Source organism: Ornithodoros turicata, chromosome 5, assembly GCF_037126465.1.
Source record: "Ornithodoros turicata isolate Travis chromosome 5, ASM3712646v1, whole genome shotgun sequence".
NCBI classification, from domain to species: Eukaryota; Metazoa; Arthropoda; class Arachnida; order Ixodida; family Argasidae; genus Ornithodoros; species Ornithodoros turicata.
In genome coordinates, this window is record NC_088205.1 from 69,783,699 (window position 1) to 69,800,612 (window position 16,914).

A 16,914-nucleotide genomic window follows, 5' to 3' on the forward strand; every position below is an offset into this window, starting at 1 on the left:
GAGAAGATTAAGTTGCGCTCCCCGTTTGCTTCCTTCTGTCATCCTACCTCATCGATGAGAGTCTGAAAATCTGTGTCGCATGATGTCACGCCGCCGCTCTAGTTAGTCCTAATTAGGGTTTCCGATTTCATGCGTTTGTCCGAAGATGCCAGAAAAACACCCACCGAATGCATGTTTGTTAGTTCGGTATTTTTCGAAGAAGTCCGAATATATCCACTCTATTCCGAAAATGTCTTTAGCGATGGTAAATGCGAGAAAGCGATTTCTTTCCTCTCCGGACAAGGAAGAAATGGGAAGTCCTACTTTTGTACAGGGACAAGTTCTCTCAATTGTCATGTGATTGTTGTAAAAAGGACGAAGATCATCGGACATCGTTCACGCGCGCATCTACCATTCAGTCCTGTATCGTTCTACGGTCGGTCCATTAAATCCTGCACCTTTCAGACTCCGGTTTGCCATAGTTCTCAACAGTGATTATATATAAAAAAAAATACCAAGGATATCTCCTGAAGCTTATCCAGAAAATGCTGTTATCTTCATTCTGTTTCCAGCTTGCAGTACTCGAAGGTAGCCATGAGCGTGAATCTGAGCCTTGCCAAACCAACAACAACAACAATAAATAAGCAAGAAGTGATGAGGACATGGGATGTTTCTCCGTAGTAGCCACAGGAGTGACAGGACCCTACCCCACCAGTGACCCCCCCCCCCCCCACTTGTCATACCAGTTCCTAGTGTACAGTGCGCATTCTAGGAACTGGGTCTTGTGAACCAGAACGAGCGTGCTGCCATGTCGAATAATAGCATGATGACCTGCATGTGTGTGTACTACAAGTTCTGCGCGTTTGTGATTTGGCGTTTTCCGCAGTATAATCTTCCGATTGTTTATGCTCTCTGCTTGCTTAGAAATGCAAAAGCGTGGCCTTTCCCCCATAAGGTAGTGTATCCACCCGAGTTCGGATTTCTACTGAGGACGTACATGACACACGTACCAACTAAAAATGATTGCTTCAAATAGTCCGTCTTTTCCTCGTACAGTTTATAGATACAGCAGTTTACCAGAGAAAGTTGTGCAATCTGCAACCTGTAATCCGTTCGTCCACCAGTTCGAAGAACTCGTTCTGAGCTTGTGACTTTGTGTTATATATGTATTGTGCTTACGAAAATCTGAACTGGTTTGCTAATGCGCAGACCTAATCGGGTTTCCAAAGGTATCATAAACGCTATCAGGAACTGGGTATTTATTTTTTAGCCTTCACAGGCTTCACTTTAGTCCTCGGTAGCTCAGTCGGTAACGTGCTGGCTTGCTGATCTCAAGATCGCGGGTTCGATCTCAGCCGAGGGCGGTAGCAATGTGGGGGAGGTAAACATTGATTCCAGTGCTGGTGTCGTAGCACGTCAAAGGTACCCCAGGTGGTCCAAATTATCCGCAGTCCTACCCTACGGCATGCGCAACGTATCGCCACACTGCGCAGACAAACCTTAGGTGTAACACCACGGTAGCATTATTATTATTCATAAACCAAAAAATAGGCTTTTCTAAGCGAAATAAATGCCTATAAACGGCGGCCGAATTTCCGTAAAAATAAATGCCGAAACTCCTAGCCCTAACCGAAAGCCCTAACCTTTCGGAGCGCTAGCCTTAGTAACACAGGTACATGTCCTTGCGAATGAAGAGAGCAATGTCAACAGAAGGACAGCTACTCAGGTGTGACTGTCTGAGTCTAATGTATTTCTCGAGGACGGTACACACCAGCTTGCCAATATATTTTTCTTGCTAGTTGTAACAGTACTTCCCTGTCGTTGCTCACGTTGTCAAGATGCCTCTCTATGTAGAAGTGGCTCGGATAATTGCTATGGCTGTCGTTTAAATATTATTGTCTTCGATTGCAGCTCACTCAGTTCTGCTGCGTTCCAGAATGAACCGCAAGTGACAGCATCATATAGAACGAGTAAGTACTGCTGCTCCATTTTTTTCATTTAATTTTGGTTACGCACCAGAGTCACCTCCAGTGTGATGATAGGAACGCTATCACCTCTGTATAAACTTCACAGGCAACGTATTGCGGCTACACTAACGCCACAATGAATTCTAATAGGAGTAAAGAAAAACAAGTCGGAAAGACGAGTTCAATTTCTGTTCTTTTTTTTTCTTACAAACAAACAAATAAACAAACACTAAATACACAAAACAAATGAGTAATGTTTCATGTGCTTTGTCATGTCTGCCTTTATCAAAATGACGCAATAAGTGCCAAGGGATACAACTACGGATAATTGCAAATGGTTGCAAATAACTGTTTTACAAGTATAACAATCCCACCTGTTCGGTCAACGAATCTAAATCGCGTTTCTCACTGTTTGCTCTCAAACCACCTCATCATCTGTTGGAACATCTGTTCGAAGTGTACTGGGGTAGCCAGTTCGACTTCGCCGAAACTCACATCCCCATTTTTTTTATCATATCACATCACATCCAAAGTGATGAAAATGGCTAGTTTCGCCATAAAAAAGTTGCAGTTCTTTTAAGGGTATATCCATCCTTTTTTTATTTTTGCAAACCCTTTATATTTTCGTTTTACCTACTTAATATTTTCTTCGCTTGTTTGTTTACTGATAATCTCTCTCCTGTGGCACGTTAAGGTTGTAACAGTGCATGCAATCGTACTGGTTGCACGATTGAAATCGCATTAGTTTTCCAATTATCGTTTTTTACTGTTACTTTAGTATTACCATTACGGAGTTCGGATATTTCAAAGCTCAGGTTGCCAAAATCAAAGGCAGGAAACGTACGTCATTCATGCCACCTTTGTGATTACGTGTTTACCCCATCATGCAAGCCGACGAGAAGTTCAGTGTTGGCATTTGGTGAAAGGATTGGCGAGTAATGCGGTTGCAATACTGGCTAATTGTCGGTACGAAGCAGCGTTATGGACTCTCTGTGGTCGTCTGCAATAGCCAGGAATCTATATATGGAGGGTCGTTTGTCGCGCGCTTTGGGAGCATCGCTAACAAGGTTAGTGGGTCTCACAGTATACACCTACATGTTGTCTCCTCGAGCGCGTCCTAAAGATGCAATGGGTTGAGACCTACAGATACTGCAGGGTGCTGAACTGTGTCTTGTTAGCTTGAAACTATATAGTTAAAGTAAGGTTAGGTAATTAAAAATGTCTAGCACTCTTTCACACTTACGTCCCGCTGTGATATGTGCTACGTGAACGGTAACGATGACGATACGGCTGCAAATGATGATGACAAGGACAGATAAAAACATAGGGACGTGAGTTGCGACAAGATAGGACTGGCTACAGTCTTGAAAATGAACTTCACCACATTGCATGGGGGGGGGGGGGCGTATGCCGTTTTTGTGGCATTATGCAGTTTAATGTGTTCATCAAATCAGGGGAGAGAACATTGTCAAGCGGGATGATGATTGGCTCGGAGCGTGCTGGTGAGGCTCTGTCTTTAAAGTGTACAAACAACCAACACCGTGTCAACAAAGGAAAATGACATAAATGAAATAGCAACTAAAATGCAAAACCAACAACCTACACATTTTTTGCTTATTCTTAAACGTCTCCCGCCCATATCTGCATGTGTATGTGTATGGGCCGACCTTTCTAAGGAATTATTTACATAGGAATAACAAGCCGTCCTTTCCAGATAAATAGATCCCCCCTCCCGATTTTTCCTCTTTCTTTTCTCTCTCTTTTTCTCGCTTAAAATTACACCATCCATTCTCGCATTACGGTTGTTACACTCATCAAGATGAGGCCACAAAAAACGCATGGACAAATTATGGTCAGCGCTATACACTGGCAGTAAAGCCCTTGTTCCGGCCCAAGTTAAGTACAGCCATAACTCCTCTTTCCGAAACGCTCAGCCATAATGTATTCCCGTAGAAGACACTGTCCAGTTGTAAAACGGTTTCTCCTGGCCAAGTACATCCTACCTCATCCTGAGTCCTAATGACGTTATGCTCGTTCTCCATAAAAGTTACGCATTGTGAACACCAATATTCAGCGATCGGCGAAAACATATCTACCTCGAATTCACATTCACTGACATATGATTACACATATATATACCCTTATACGCGAGAATCCTGCGCGTTGGACAACATCGTTTAACTCGGACATGGCATTGAATCAATTGTCGTCGCCGTCCAGAGGAACGTGGCTATCTCCACAGGAGGTTTCGTGTTCGAGTCTTGTGTTGTCCTCTTCGTCTTGTGTGTTCCTCAAACTCAAGCAAATGTTACCTCTTCCTGAAGCTTATCTGCTCAACGCAGCGGCACGCGTAATGCTTCTTTGTACGGAGTAAAACTCGTGTGTGCATGTGTATTGTACTGCAATAATATACCTTCAGTTAAGGGATATACCAGCGGCATGGCCGAGCGGGTTAAGGCGTCCCGCTCGTTACTGGTTGCCAAGATCGTCCTGAGGACTGGGAGGTAGTGGGTTCGAATCCTACCACCGGCTGTGCTGCCTGAGGTTTTCCCTTGATTTTCCGACGACTTTCCTGACGAATGTTGGCACTGTTCCCCCTGAAGTAGACCCAGGACGCATACTAACCCTCTTGTCCCACGCTCCTTCCTGCTGTCCTCTCACCATCTGTCCACGTCTGCGCGCCGCTCATAGCCACAGTTGCTTCGCGGCGCTAACACGGAATCAAAAAACTTTAGGTACTTTTTGTTTTAAATTCCTTGTTAACGCCGCGAAGTAACTGTTGCTATGAGCGGCGTACAAACGCCGACAGATGGAGGGAGGACAGGAGGAAGGGGTGGGGGACAGGGGGGTTAGTATGCGTCCTGGGCCGACTTCAGGGGGAACTGTGCCGACATTTGTCTGGAAAGTTTCCGGAAAACCCAGGGAAAGCCTCAGATATAGCACAGCCGCTTCGGGGATTCCAACCCGCGTTACCTCCCAGTCACGGCGTGGGGAGTGTTCATCCTTCGTGGCCGCTAATGCGACAGGAGCTGGTTTTTTTTTTTTTCATATTTTTTAGCTGGTAGGACAGGTACCAGATTGTGGTTGATAAGGGCTGCAAGATAATGTGCATTTAAACTGGGCGTGGTCAAGCTAGTGGAAGTGGGGTTACTAGCTTGCTGTCATGCATTGTAAGAAAAAGACTGGGTAAATTGTGGAGCAATTGCAACTTCTGGCCCCCTAGATTTCAATGACTTCACATTTTACTCCCCTGCGCACTGTAATTTACCTCCATCACTGGGAAAAGTTCCGAAACACATCGCGTGAACTTCTATGCTTTTAATTCCGAAAGGATTAATGATTGCAGCATTGCACCAAGGCCCAAAATGAAAAGAAATTACTCTTTTTTTTTGCTTAGAGTCTAGATGATCATGATTACGATGATCTGCTTAACAATATTGCATTCGCTCTATTTAGCAAGAACACACCTGCTTTTCATAACTCTTTGAAGAATTAGATGTTTCCCATTTTACCTTAATTCCCTACTTAGTATAATCCGTTTGTACTTCCAATCTAGAATTCTATCTGCTCGACACATATGGATGTTTACTGAACCAGAATTTAAAAAAAAATGTAGATGCGTTGCCTCACCTGCTAAATATAGCTCTTAATGGTCGCTTATGTAGTCTGTAACAGGAGGACCACCCCGACAGTTTACTTTAGAAAAAGACTTAGGGCGAACGTTTAATAAACTTGAACAATATATTCCTATAATAGCGCTCTTCTGGATGCCGAACAGTTTACGACCTATGTGGTGCTTTATTTACTGCCGTAGTAACTCTTCCCCCCACCCCCACACGCACAACTTTTTTTACTGCTCCTTTTAAGGGCTATTACGGTCCTGTGGATGCATTCGGAGCAAGAAAATATGGAACAGTTTTGACGCTGTTGTGTTGAACTACTGCGTAATTAACTCAGGTGTACCCTTCCGTCGTTAGTACATAGAGTGAACCCTCATGTTTACTCCCCGTTCGTTTTGTGGCGTAACGTCATGTTCGAAGAAGAGCGGTGGCAAGGGGGCACCGGTCGAAGAAAACCCGCACTCTTCTTCTTCTTTTTAAGTGATGGGAGAGGTCAGCCAATATTTGATTTGCTACTCTCAAAAAAATTCACTCGAACAAAAAATTGCACACACAGAAATTTGAAAAAAAAAATCACAAACACAGCACGCACTCTCTGTTGCCGGAAGCATGCCACTATATATCATACAACAACAACAACAACAAATAAATCCTGACTATGACATGGGGTGATTCACCATTGGAGAGCAGTACACAACCACATTATACGCGAAACATTACATGTGAGATATGAGAATGGAGTTAAAGTTATGTGGAAGTACAACAATTGAGCTGCCATCCACTGACTGCGCTACGCCTCAAAAAGGAAGATGCAGAAAAAAAAACATGAAAGAAGCGCCAATGGTCATGGAGATACAGAGTATACAGCGTCTGGAGCAAACTAGTAGACAAGAGGAACTCCAAGAACATCAGAAGACATCCACGGTGTTGCACGTGGCTCTGACATGGGCCAAGAATTGCAGCCAGGTTGAATGTCTGTCGGCTATAGCGGTACTCAACTGAGCACAGAGTTGCCGCCTCTCCGTTTCGTAGAGCCTACATTCTGTTAGGACGTGCTCGATGTTCGCTACGAGGCCACATTTGAAGCATAGGCTGCTGTCACAGTACTACAACATACTACAACGTTCTGTTATACGTATCCATAAATACTGCAAAACACTTGTACAGATTTCAATTTAGAGCAAGCTGGCAATTTGCAGCGGACAATGGAAAGTTCCTTTCGTCCTGTGCAGACCGGGGAACATGTAAAGCTGTTAGGGTGTTTACTTGAAGTGAACTTATAGTGTGACCTTCATGTCTTGTACAATGACATTATTGGGTCACGAAGGGATCATGCTGTGACCGTTCACCCGACCTGTGACATGTCGGCATCCCCGGCAATACTCGCGCTGACGCCGCGGCGAAACGTGCCCATGCGTTAGAGCCGGATGGTGGAATACATATCACGACACCCGCCTGCCAACTGCAGCGACGCCGCTTCCTTACTGTCAACACAAAGCTGTTTGCCAAGGATGCTGCCAGAACCAACCCATTCTTGAGGTCCATTGACCCAAGGATGGAGTACATTATCTGCTGTCGTGTCTCAGGGAGGGAAGAATCTGTCATACATCGGCTCCGCCTCAACGTCGCCCGCACTCCGTCACTGCTATTCAAAGTGGACCAGCAAGCCACACCCTTGTGTTCTACCTGCAACGTTGAGGCAGATATTCGTCACCTTCTTCTCGACTGCCGCCGTTGCAAGACCTTCTTCGACAAGCTCAAGTCTCGCCTGACCAGCCTCGGATACTCCATCTCTGTCGCAACACTACTTGACACACGGAGCAGTGGTGTGACCGCGGCGCTTCTCCACTGCTTGCGTGATACCGGTCTCCTCAGCAGCCTGTGACATCGCTGCTGTTGCTCTGAGGGTGCGAAAGGTTTGTTTTTGCCTCGCACGCATGTACGAGCTACATGCACGCAGCTTACAGTGAAGCACACCGTTCTGATTCCCGTATGTGTCCCATTATGATGATGTTCCGCGGAATACAGAGGTAGCTTGTACCTGGAAACGGCGCCGGTATACCTCCTGTATTTATCTTTTTTTTTTCTTTGTTTCGCAAGAAGCCTTTCAGTTGTCACTTGTCACTTGTCTGTTTGCACGAGGGTCACCCTATGTACACGCGTACTTTTTCTTTTTCTCTCACGCAGCCAGAGGAAAGCAATCACGTTAGAGCAGCATCCACTGTCTTTTTTGGGGGAAGGTCTTTCGTCCTAGCATTTCATAATTAGGTATCACGTGATATCCGCGAGGCGTTGGGGACGTGAGTGTACCGCCCGGAGCTACGGTCTTGGTGACTCATGGTGAATGATATTGCAACTACGAGGCCCCCAGTAACAGATCAGGTTCCTCCCCTTTCCCTATACAATGCACGCGTGACTCATGTGTAATGTGGGCGACATACATGCACCATTAATAGTTCAGGTTACCGCATATCCCCATCCGAGCTACAAAGCACTTGCGCTGTATCGATTTCTTACTTGTCCAGTGCGCATTCCGTGACAGCCATTGGAGGATTACAAGAGGAGTGTTGGAACAATGAGGCAAGTCGTGTCCTCTAGCGGAAACGATTATGTCGTTACAGGTCTGTAGCTCTTGTGTTAATCGAGCGTCTATAACGCGTCTTTTGAATACCGCAGCTACAGCACCCGCATGGGATTCTGATTCACGGATGTTGCCATTATTTCCAGTAGGTACGATAACTTCACGGTGCCGTTGTTAGCGTTCTACTACTTGTCTGTCTAATATTACACGGCAAAGTGGAGCAAACGACGGGGTAGGACCAGGGCTGAACACGCGGCACGGAACAGTGTAGGTTACGTTTCGTCATATGGTTCATGGTACATGTTTGGAAACCACCCAGGTCCGTCAATTCAGATTAAGATTACTTTTTTGTTGAGGTTCTGAGCCTCAGCCAAGATGCGGGATATCGCGTGAAACTAACCGTACATGGCTCGCTATGGAAAGCGCAATGGAAAGCTCGTGCTGTTTCCCAGCCCGTCGTCGCTGCCTATTTCAAATCCAGTGCCTCGCCGTAAAGAACACCATGTCATATGACCACCAAACTCACGGTGGAAAGAAGAAAAGGAGGCGCCCCAACGGCTCTTCGACAGAAGAGAGCAAAACGTGGGGCAAGTGACATGAGGATAGGAGATGAGCTGTAGCTTTTTTGGAGCCATGCGAGGGTCACGTTACCTGAATAGCCCAATGAGGTTGCTTTGCACACGCCACTTTGGGGGCCACTTCGGCGCGCTACCACCACACCTCTCCAAGTATTCCGGAACTATGCGTTGGGGGCTCCCATAGAGATGTATGTAACCGAAATCGGAAGACGAGCGGTGATGTCACTGGGGTGGCCCCTAAATTCGGCTTCAGTTCTCAAAGCAAAAGGGCTCCTCCTCTCTTTCCTTCCTCCATGACCAAACTTTTTGTGTGTGTCGTCTATGGTTTCACTTTGGGGGTAACTTTGGTGCATGTCTAGTTTAGGTCCGCCATTCGATTTGGACATTGAAATGTTTATACCTGAATGTAATTATGCAAAGTGCGTCGTAACCCATAATAAATAAGCGGCGCTCAGTTTCACAAATTCCTCCAGATACAAGTTCCTCACGGAAAGCTTCGGCAACGGCCGCCATCTCAGCTCCATACGCTCATTGTTTACCTATCATAGCCTGCGCACGCCTCGTCCTCTTCCCAGCATGCTTTGCGCCTGTTCGTTGCTACGAACGCACAGCAATTCCGCTAGCCGACGACGACGAACGGCCTCCTTACTCAATTGCTGCGCGCCAAAAATTGGCACAGTCTGATGTCGTCACTGCATAGAAACCCCTGACGGAACCCCCTACCTGGTGGAACCGCTGTGCGTTCTCAGCAACAACGAACCGGCGAAAAGCATGTCGGGAAAACGGCGAGGTGCGCGCAGGCTACGATAGGTAAACAGTGGGTGCGTTAAGTAGGCGTCCCTCTTTTGGCCAGCGATCGCAACCATTATTTTTTTCGGTTCAGGTTCAGGCATATTGGTTCGGTTCGGGTTCAGCTCCGCAGCAGCGGAAGATATCGGTATATATATATATATATATATATATATATATATAGATAGATAGATAGATAGATAGATACTCATGGAACGATGCGACAGCACCAGAGGACACGTGTTTTTCTACGTGCAGCCATAGAAGCCATCTTAATCTGTAAGTTTGAATTTCAAACACATCTAGCGTCATTTTTCTTATTCTTTAATGGCTTTTTTCTTCTCTTTATATATATATATATATATATATATATATATATTGTCCTTTTGTTGTTGTTGTTGCCGACACACACAGCAACAAAGCGGTTCACACAACACCGCGTGTCACAGATCTGCATTTCGGTGTTTGCACCGGCTCCGGGGTCTGCAAATCAGTGTTTCAATTTCAGTTGTTCAGTGTTTCAGTGTTCAAATCTAGTGGCAAACCTAAAATAGATATGGTCCATAACTTTATGCGTACAATAATTGCTTTTTCCCTTAGTGTACATCCGCCAGTACCATTATAGCAGCTTTCAAATACCGTACATAGTTGTTACGTGTAATAAAGAAATTTACCAGTCGACGTTCCCGGCTCAAGAAGATCAACTTAACTTCCACTGGGGACATTAAGAAGCGGCGTCTTTTCTTCTTTACATCCCTTCCGTTTTTATTCAAGGGACTTGCTCCATGTAACCTTGCATTTTCCTCTGCGGTTCATCTCTCCCTGTGTGTGTTTCAATTTATCTGAACGATTATCTATGTACTGCTGAAACATTTGTAAGTTGACGCTGTCTGTTTTACGAAAATTTCAATATGTCCACTTACATATCTTTTTCACGACCGTGTATTTGGGCACACACTCATAAATATGCAAACTCAACTCTACGATGAAGCGGTTTGCGCATGCTGAAACGTGCGAACAATTGGAGTAACAGAAAATAGATACTCCTCGCCTAAGCTATCAATTTTATGTGTGAAAGACACCTTCAACACACCTTTTTTTGCCGAGCTGGTTATTTGAAAACACAGATTGTGCGTCGGGCGCTCGAGAACACAATCTGCCGGCCCATCAATTCGCCTTTCCGGCGACTATCTGTATTGACTATCTGTAAATAATAGAAGAAGGAAAAGAGAAGACCAGGGCCCGTTTGTATAAAGTCGGTCGGTATAAAGTGTGTATAAAATCGGTCTCACACTCGAGTTCGATCTCAAGCTCGTGCTAATTGTCTGAGACATGTAGTCGTCTCCAACATGCAAAACAACAGAGCACACGAAGCTTGGTGTCCATTTTATTGAACAGAAGTACCGTATTTTCACGCGTATTAGCCGCGGCTTATGCGCGATTTATTTTTTTCGCGGACGCTCTGCGGCTTATCCGTGGGTGCGGCTTATCTGGTGACTATTTTTCCCTGGTACTTTCCCCATACCCCGGGTTAAACGAAAGGGCCGACAGTGTCTCATGTTTTTCGGAACAGGACCGCCCTGCCAGTGCACGAACAATACCGAACAGGGGCGGGTCCACTCCACATTCGAGTGGACTAACCCGTCAATCCACGAAAAACACGCAACAAGGGCACAATCCGATCTTAGTAGAACACTAGAACTGACCTCCTTTGTTATACATCATGCCGACACCGGAATGTGGACAGGGCTTATGGCCTTCCCCACGGTCTCCTTTGTCGGCAGACCCACAGGAAGGGTTCAATACACCTGTCATCGGGATAAAACGTGGTCAGCTAAGCGTCAGTTCTCATTTGACTATAGCAGCAGCATTCGTGGACACGGGCGCGGCAGTTAGAGGTGAGGCATGGCTCCAACGCTGAGGCACAGCCACGACAGCGGCTTCAAACTAAAAGTCATCGACTTCGCGGACAAGTACGTGAACAGGGCAGCTGGCAGGGAGTACGGCGCTGACGAGCGTTGAGCGTCTCTGTTGATTTTGTATGTGCATCACTGGTTTAGCGCACAAAGCAGTCGCGTCGTATTACCCGCGGCTTATCTGCGAGTGCGGCTTATCTGCAAAAGCATTTTCAAAATGTATCTAAAAACGAGTCCTGCGGCTTATCTGCGGTGCGGCTAATACGCGTGAAAATACGGTACTTACAATGTTACTGAAATATCTGTGTACAAGCCTTCACGTTGTTGTATCAACTTGCGCACTGAATAAAACGCAGTTGACAGATTCTGTCACCATTTTGTAAAGAAGGGGTGTATATATCAGGGACTGAAACCGGAACCGAAAACTTCTTGGAACCCAATTTTTTTCAAGAACCGTAACCGGAACGTAACCGCAATTCACCATCGGCAATTAACCGAAACCGTAACCTGGACCAGAAAATGGGGTTTCCGTTACCGGTTTATACGAATTGGTTCAAGGGTGAACGCGAAGAGCTTTGGATGCGATATTTATACCGCTTTACAACTCTCATTAGCGGTGTAATACGTGCTTCTGCTAAAGTGGATCTCTTCGTCATGTTTCTTTCATTCAGAAGTCGTATAAACAAACATACCATCTTATGCGCTTGGATCCATAATCGTATGACATACGCATCGTATGGCATGTATCGCGTATGAAGTCTAATTGAGGAGGTTCTAGTCGGTACAGGGTAGCACGTAGGTCACGTCGACGTGAACTGTATCGAGGGCAGCAAAGCAAAATGTGTTGTGTGTTCTTTCGGCTTCGCCGTATGTACAACAATTGGGCGAATTCACCTTTCCAATCCTGTAGAGAAAAGCCCGACCGAGGAGTGCTTCCATGTCGAAGGCGATTTATGTAGGGTTCAGTGGCACAGTACGTAGACGGGTTGAGGTTTCGAAAAAAAAATAGGGTGGAGTTATGGGGATGGTGGTGGTGACGATTCCTGCTTTCTGTTGCCAGCCTAGCTCATGCAGGCACCATGACGAGTGTAGCCGGGATGAGATGAGAAGAAAGGCTGATAGTTCGAAACTTAATGGGTAGATCAGTCGCCGTTAGGTACGAAGTAAGAAGCCCCGTGAGCAGATAAACTCCGAGTCAGAGCCTTCGGTCGATTCCAGTTTCCTGGAGGAAGCAGGCTCTAGCTCTGTTGTACCGAGCGTCCAATTCTTGCAGTGTCGAATGTGCTCCTGCCGCAGTTCGTCGTATGCAAGACAGCAAATCAAGAGGTGTTCGATCAGTTTCGGTTTCCGCATACCTGGCTCGACTCGACTTCACACCTGCTAACTACGTCCGCTTTCCTCGGTACATATAGTAGTAGATCAGGCAATGAAACATAGTAGGACGTACACAACAATCACACGTCGTCATACACTTTGCCCAGACTGCGCTTGGCGTCAGACCCCGTGAAATGCACATGTCGCGCACTCTTGCATGTGCATGTTGTCAAGCGAATGTTCAACCTGAAATTTGCGCTAGAGGGTTTTTTCTCTTTCATCTGCACCAAATATAACAACCGGGAGTATATTCTCACGTAAATAACAATCATCAAACTGCAGACAGACAACGTAAGGGGCATCTTTAGGATGTGTCCTATTGCCTCTTCAATCCCTTCCTGCAAACCCTAGAAAACACGCGACCTGCTGTCACCACCACCATCAGACGTTTCGGCGCAACATTGCAAAGTACCTACTTGCTGCCGACAGAGCCTCGATTCATCATAGAAACAAACCAGTCGAAAAGAAAGGCACGTAAGAAAAAGGGCGACGCCCCATAAGAGAAGTAAGCAGACAATTTATTTCTACACTGGGCATTAACATTGATGTACACTATCATACATCAAAGCTTTGATTTATGGACCGTTTGGAGCTACTTTCTGCCAGGTTTTATGTTTCTTCGCTTACCAACAGAAGAAATAAATAAATGTGTGACCCAGTACAGCACAATAGCCGAGATATCTTTCATTCGTTCTGTACTCTTTTCTTTTTCTTTTTTTTTTACATATCGGAGTCATTTATTCTCTTTCATTTTCTGCGATACGCGTTCCTCGGCAGTGCTGAATTATTTCGCGAAGATTCTCGTGCACTTATTGCTTTCTTGCGACTCTTTTGTCATTGGATGAAATGGAAGATATCTTTCTTCTCCAGTTTTTCGTCCTTCTTTCTCTCGTCGTGTCCCGAGTGAGGCCGGATTTATGTGAGTGGGTTCTTCCGACCTCTGCCCCCGCTTCAACCCAGTCGATGGAGTGAGTTACTCGTACGATCTCAGTTCGATATGTTTCTCTTTTCCTGTCGTCAGAATTGTTTTAGGTTGAAAGACGATGGCTCTGATTTTGAGGACAGCGAGCGGGAAGATCTAAAGTGTGGAAACCGGTGCGCGCAAACGATTGTTTGTTACGATCTCCTTGATGGCTTTGTTGTCGTCGCCATCTTTCATTACACGAGGAGGACGTACGGCGTCTTACGCGTACCTTCGTTCCATCCTGAAGGACGTTCCGTTGCAATGATTCGCTGCCAGTAGACGTAACATGCAAGCGCGACCGCAAACGCAGCAGGGTGAATGAGGCGTTACTGATCTACTTACCGCATTTGTTGTAGATTACCCTGCAACTGAGTCGGAGCCTGCCACCTGAGACACTTTTGTGTTTTGCGTGTCGTGTTCAGTCGTTTGAATGTAGAATGAAGTGTGTGTGTGGGGGGGGGGGGGGGGGAGAGCACCAGTCCAGAAACGGTGTGCCCGTCCGTCCGTTGCCCTCTCCTGTAAAGCGTGCTTTGTCCGCAGTGTCACAGTGCACACAGGAGAAGCCTCGATACAGTGTGTCCTTTCCTAGCTCTCTTTTCGAGGAGACGTAATGTTGATGAGCCGTTACAAAGGAGTGTCTGGGTTGTCTCGCTACGTAAACCCCCAATTGTTATTATTATTATTATTATTATTATTACAATGGAGTGTGCTGATAGTGAAGCGAGTCGTTCGGAGTTGGTTATCTCCGCACCTCGGGAAGACAGTAATGCATTGCAATTTAAAAAAAAAAAAGAACCCACCCTCCAATCTCTGCATCACCAGCTCAAACACAGAGGAAGCGCAAGCTACACAACACCAAGGCGAACGCGATGACGTTCCGGCGGAGGTCATTCTTACCTAACGCAAGAGTACTTAAAAAGTTACCACGAACATTCAAGTAGTTTAGTCCCATGCACATTGCCTTTGTGTTTTGCAACCGAATCTCAAACGTACGAGTAGTACGCTAGAATGCTATTCTGCATGCGCAGAATTTATCGGAATGACCAAAACGTATTTACAAATGTCCGCTCGTAAGCGCCGAGCTGCCAACAAATTATCAACGTGCCCAATCTTTCCGCATCCCTATTATTTTCGTCGTTCTGACCTGTCTTCTCTTCGCGTTCACCTTTAATTCATCCTCTCATATTAACCTCTGTGAAGTGGGGTAGGGTCCTGTGGCTACAACGGGGAAACATCCCATGTCATCATCACTTCTTCATTTATTGTTGTTGTTGTTGTCGTCGTCTTTCTGATATTCACGTGAACGCAGAGGTTTTCATTCTACTATATTTTCATGCTGGTGTTACATGCTACGTCGCAAGCATGTACATGCCTTCCTTTTTTAAAACAAAAAAGAAAATTCGCTAACACCTCAAGATCGAAATGCCTATTCGTGCGTTCGGAAGCGATAACACATAGGCTCGCACTAATTCTCAGATGTAGTAACTTAAAATTTAAACAACAACAACTTTATTTTAGATGATTAATGGGGAGTTTCACTTCATATTTAAATCATGCATACTCCGCACAGAGAGCGCTTAAGCCTCACACAAAAATTGAACGTTAGAAGATAAAATTGGTGGCAGTAATCCTCATCTTTATAGTACCCAAAACCATATATTTCGCAATAAAACAGGGGCGAGCGAGAATCATCTTGTAAATGAGTTTCTACAGCACGAACGAAAGCTTTTTCTGTCTTAAAAGGATCACCGCCCCATTTGTGCGCATTACTTCACAGTTATTATCAAATAACTTGCTTATTCAAAATGAAAACTCAGTATCATCGAGCTCTAATGGAGTTCAGCTACCCGATTACACAGAAGTTGAATCCACCTCAGAGCTTCTCACCTCTCGCGGTCCTCTGAGTACGTGTATTGACAGACCCGCATCGCATTAACTTGAGCCGATTGCACAGGCAGGATTCTAATATGTGGAGTGCTAGTGCGCGTTCACTGAGCATGCACCGCTTTTAATGGCAATACAGTGTTGTTCAGTGCGTGATGGAGTTTTTCCCACTCGCGTCTGGGCATGTGTGCCTCACAGAGTGCACAAATTTGTATAGTTTTCCTGTTCTTATTTTTTCACCAACCTGCTTTCATTTGTTTTGCATATAATAAGCCCTATAACGCGTCCTGCAGTAGCCAGTCCCGACTAGCTTGGGACTAACATCTCCACTTGTTTTCTTTTACCAATCAGTCAATCAACAGTGTTGTTCATCCTTGCAAACATAATGGACATGGCATGTGAACAACTTCGCACTACAGCGTATATCCGTGCGTATATTTCATTTTAGTGGTTTGTTGTGACATTCATTTCTAGCATATGGAGTCGTATGTTTCGTTGTTATTTTAGTACATCGATGTGCACCACAATATCTGCGAGTGTCCTTTCAACATGGTTGAACATGAGATAATTTAAAAAATGTGTTTGCGCAATGCACACTCAACGAACTCATGTAATCATGGAATGCCCGGCAATTACTCTACGTGTTATTAATATCGTGAGGAAGAACCGTCGCCCCGTCGATGCGCATCACCTTTGAACTGATCTTCGAGCTAGAGCTCTATGTTAAACGTTTAAACGTTTTCTTAAGAAACGCGTTTTGTAACACGTTTCACAGATTAAACGTTTTCTTAAAACACGTTTAAACGTGTTCTGTTAGATATACGTTCAAGAGCACGTATACGTATTTAAACGTTTTCTCAGGATACGTTTAAACGTTTTCGTTTGCATAAACGTACAGCGACACGTATACGTATATAAACGTTTTCCTAGGAGACGTTTAATCGTTTTCTTTTACATAATCGTTTTAATCGTTTCCTTTCCTCCTCTAAACACTACAGCTTACTTTCCTTGAAAGACAGTGCAGTGGCATGTTATCGTTAAAGTGGCATGTTACTTTGTCCCGCTCATTTGTGACCTTCTTATATTTAATAAAGAACAGTCACAGCCCAGGGCGCATTTTATTCCGTTTCTTGGTGGTTAATAGAGCGTTGCCACGACCCCGTTCGCAGCGTACAACGAACTCCGCGTTGGCCAATGGCATCTTAACAGTATAAGTATTTTATTTTAATCATTCGATTATTTTAATGAACGTTGGAGATGTA

The 16,914-nt window shown here is 45.2% G+C and overlaps 1 protein-coding gene across 2 annotated transcripts in view; it reads left to right on the forward strand.

Annotated features, from left to right (window-relative positions):
* Positions 1-16,914, forward strand: part of LOC135394665 (leucine-rich repeat-containing protein 24-like) — a 255,982-nt gene that overhangs the window by 155,860 nt on the left and 83,208 nt on the right. For both annotated transcript variants that reach the window (XM_064625519.1, XM_064625517.1), the window contains one exon: positions 1,891-1,949. The gene's annotated coding sequence lies outside the window, so the exon portion shown is untranslated. The remainder of the gene's footprint in view (positions 1-1,890; positions 1,950-16,914) is intronic.